This window comes from Chrysochloris asiatica, unplaced genomic scaffold (assembly GCF_000296735.1).
Source record: "Chrysochloris asiatica unplaced genomic scaffold, ChrAsi1.0 scaffold00198, whole genome shotgun sequence".
Lineage (NCBI taxonomy): Eukaryota > Metazoa > Chordata > Mammalia > Afrosoricida > Chrysochloridae > Chrysochloris > Chrysochloris asiatica.
The window spans coordinates 384,870-389,304 of record NW_006408716.1 but is presented as its reverse complement, the minus strand read 5'-3'; positions in this window follow the sequence as shown (position 1 = coordinate 389,304).

Here is a 4,435-nt window from a genome sequence, read left to right as displayed (position 1 = left end):
TCTTCATTTTTTTGTTTTTTCCTAACTTCAGGTCTTTGCACATTTCTTTATACTACTTTATATTGCTGAGCTGCCTTTTGAAAATTTCAATTCAGATCTTTTACTTCATCATTTCTCTTGGCTGCTTTTCTTTCTCTACATTCAAGAGCCAGTTTCAGAGTTGCTTTCAACATCAGTTTTGGTCTTTTCTTCCTTTCTTGTCTTTTTAATGCCTTTTGCTTTACTCATGCCTGATGTTCTTGGTGTCATCACACAATTACTACTCTTAGGTCATCAGTGTTCATTGAATCAAATCAGTTCTTGAGAAGGTCTCTTAATTCAGGTGGGATATACTCAAAATCATATTTTGGCTCTTGTGGGGATGTTTTAATTTACTTCAACTTCAGTCTGAACTTGCATGTGAGTATTGGTGGTCATAGTTAGTTCCTGGCCTTGTTTGGCTGATGATATTGAGCTTCTCCATCATTGTTTTCCATGGTCCTAGTCAATCTGATAATTCTGTATTCCATGTTGTAAGATCCAGGTGTATAGTCACCATTTGTTGTTTAAAAAAGACACTTGTCATTAATAAATCATGGGACATGCAAAATTCTATCATTCTGCCTCTGCCAGTATCTCTATCTCCAAGGCCATATTTTTCCAACTATATTCTATATACTGCCTTCAGCGAAGTTCTGCTTGCATTTGATATTAATCATACTGTTCTATGATTTCTGCATTCCTTTAGATAACCTTCCTTTGGAATAGGTGCAAATATAGATCTTTTCTACTTGGCTGGTAGGTAACTGTCTTCCATATTTCTTGGTATAGACAAGTGAATGCCTCAAGCACTGCATCAGTTTGATCCTTTCTCTTTGTTTCCAACTTTCACAGTAATTATAAATGCACCTTGATTGCAATGTGTGATCAATTACAGACTGAAGAAGTTGTTATTAAGTTTCATCAAGCCAGTTCTGACCCATAGAAACCCTTTATATGGTTTTCAGGAAGGAGTGGCTGGTGAGTTTGAATAGTAGACATGTGGTTAGCAGCCCAGTGTTTACCCTATAGCACCACACCAGGCCTGGTAGAATTCTTCAACTTCTTAATTACTTACTTTGGTGGTTGGTTCCTAAATTCGATTAATAGTGGTATTCACTGGTCTTTCTTGTAAGCTTATGTATATTATCTTATCACAGGCAGCATTGTACTTCAAGATTGATATTGAGGAGGCAGGGCCTAATGGCAGATAGGGTAGAGGTGCAGTGAAGTTCATCTTCAGCAATACCACAGAATACCAGGCAAAGCAGGTTCAGGGCAGAGCTCCAGAGCTCCAAAACTCTGAACAACATAGGTAGGAATATTTTAAAAAGTTTGAAGGCTTATAGCTAGTGGAACTGGTAGCGGAACTAAGAAATCATGTACTTTTGAATCTGCCAGGCTCAGTGGCCTGAAGCCAACAACTTGAGTGAGCCCAAATAGCAAGATCAATTAGCGGAGCAAGCAGATGCCCCACAGAATAACACCACAGGTTTTGTTTTGTTCTGATTTCCTCTTTTTTTTTGTTTTTTTGTTTATATACCTCCATTCTGGTGACTAGAGGGGGTGCCTGAATGATTGGACACCCCCCACCCCATCACTGGTGGGTTCTTCTGCCACGCATGTGCACAGATACTCTCATCCCAAGATCTGGCCCTGAAATGTTCTTTAATAGGGAAAAGGCCAGAACAAGGGGTGTGGAGAGGGAAAGAGAGTTTAAAAACAAAACAGGTGTAAAATTAAATTAAATCCTGAGGTATGGCTTAACAACCAACAGTGGCATCTTGAAATTTAACAGATGGCCTTGAAGGCAAGAAGCTGAAAGAGGACATTAAAATCATACTCATATTAGGCTACAGATTTTTTTTTTTTTTTTTAATTTCTTCTCTCCCCACTCTCTCTTTTCTGTGATTATAGACTACAATATCCAATCTACTCTTGTTGTTGTTATTTGGATTTTTTTTTTCTTGTTTATTTGCTGTTGCTGTTTTGCTATTTTATGCTCCCCTTTTTACCTTTGGGGGGACTCTTTCCCTCCCTATAGTACCCAATATGAGACAGCAACTGCTGCCGTATAGTCAAGCTACAATCACACTCTATAAAACACCAAATCCAGGCAAGAACCAATAGCAACTGCCATATACCAAGGCGGCAGGCAACAGCTGTGAAAGTTACTCTGAGTTAAGCAATAAGAATGAAAAGGGAAGTCCACATCCTGATCACATTTACCTGGAGGCAATCAGAAAGCATAAAAAACACACTCAATAAAGTATAAAGGCCACAAATAAACACTGAACATGTCCAAGAAGCAAAAGCAGATGACCATATCAGCACATGTCCAGAAACAAGATAAAATGTCTGAGACAAATGAACTAGAGGTAGATCTGGACTACATTCTGGAAGGAGGGCAGGCCTTGGAAATCCCTGAGAAGGAATTCAGAAAAATGATTATAAAACGTTTCAAAACACTTTACAAAAAACTACAGGATGAAAGTGAAACTGAAAAGGGACAGAGGTAAATAATGATGTATGTACAACCTGAGCCAGTCACTTGTTGCTTTCGTAGCTCCGTCCTCATTTTGGGTAGCCAATGTCCAAGTTCTCCATCCCTGTCTAGTCTGTGTATGGAGGGTGTGGGAATGATCCTCACTGTAAACATTTGTGTCCTCTTTTGAGTTACTACATCCATATGTGTCGGTTAAGTTCATCAGATTGTACCAAATTACTCTTTTTTCCCTCTTCTTTCTTCTTCTAGTTGAGCTCTGATCATCCAGTCATTGAAGCCAGGTCAAGTGGGTATTATCTGAAAGTGTGGGTGTTCTTATGTATATCCCCTCTCTTCTTATCAGCTGGATGCTTCATTCTCCAATCTAGTCCTCTGTGGCTAGGTCACTGACTCTGGACCCAAGAGTCCCTAGGACTTGCTACACTGGCTGGCCAACCAGGTCTCCACCTGGGTTCACAGGAGTCTATTGAGCATTGCAGAGCTTAGCTCATAGCTTCATTGCTGTTTTTCCCTTACTTTCCCTTATTGGTGACCAACGTGGTCACCAATCAGAGTGTGTATTCCCATTGAGTCTTAGTCTTAGAAGGAGGTTTGCCCTGAGGGGACCCGACCACTTGGCTTGATGTCTCCTAGGTGAGCAACTTGCTTGTTCTTGTAGTAATCAGTTGGACTGCCTATATTGTTTTATATTTTTTCCTGTCGGTCTTTCTTTAAAGAAGGATCTTCTGTTCTTCTAGCTGCTCCAGGCTGGTCTGCTTCTCCTTTCAAGTGGAAATGTCCCACATCAGAAGATTCAGGATGGGATTCAATATTTCACCTCTGGTCTTATGTAATGCAGAGTCTCCGCAGGAAGCCTACTTTATTGGACACATTGTAGCCCCATTTTAGGTAATCCAATCAGTTGTAGGCAGAAGAGGGACTTACAAGCTTTCCATGATGATATGTCTGGCTATTCCTTTCTCTCTGCCTTAAGTGTCTATTTTATAATGGTTTGCCAGGGAAAACATGATTCAAAAGACAGACAAGCATCTTAACATTATTACCCCCCTTTTCCACATTCCAACCAAGTCTCGATCCTTGTATCCCAGACCCCTGTTTTTCCAAGGTTGTGCATACATCATTATTTACCTCTGGCCCACTTAGCCCATGCAAACCTGCCTAATTGTTTTCCTATCCACCTTGTTCTTCCATTCCCCTACCCCTTCTTGTGTATTACCCCCTACCCTAGCACCCAAACTATCCTGTGTGTATTCCCTACCCTGTGCTTGACTTTTCCCTCCCTCCCCTTAACCAACCCCCACATTCCAGTAACCAGCAAAGAATCCCCCTTCCCCTTTAATATGGGTTCTTTTTCTTAGTCTTTTACAGTAGTGGTTCTATGCAGTATTTCTAGTTTTGTGACTAATTTCACTTAAGGTTCATCCATGTTATGCAGTGGCGTACAGCTTCCATGTTATTCTTCAAGATAGCATAATATTCCACTGTGTGTATGTACCACAGTTTGTTTATACATTCTTCAGTTGATGGGCACTTTGGTTGTCTCCATCCTTTTACTATTGTAAATAGTGCTGCTGTGAACATTGGTGTGCATATATCTACTTTTGTTATCGCTTAGTAATTCTTGTGGGTAATTGCCAAGTAGAGGAATTGCTGAATCAAAAGGTGTTTCTAGTTCCAATATTCTGAGGAAGCGCCATATTGCTTTCCAAAAAGGTTGGACCATTATGCAATCCCACCAGCAATGCAGGAGCATCCCAGTCTCTCCACATGCTCACTGGCATTTATTGTCATATATATATATGGACCAATAAACAGCATTCTTATCAATGGAGAAAGGATTGAAGTTGTCAAGGACTTCATTCTTCTTGGATCAACTATCAACACTCGCGGAAGTAGCAGTCAAGAGATCAG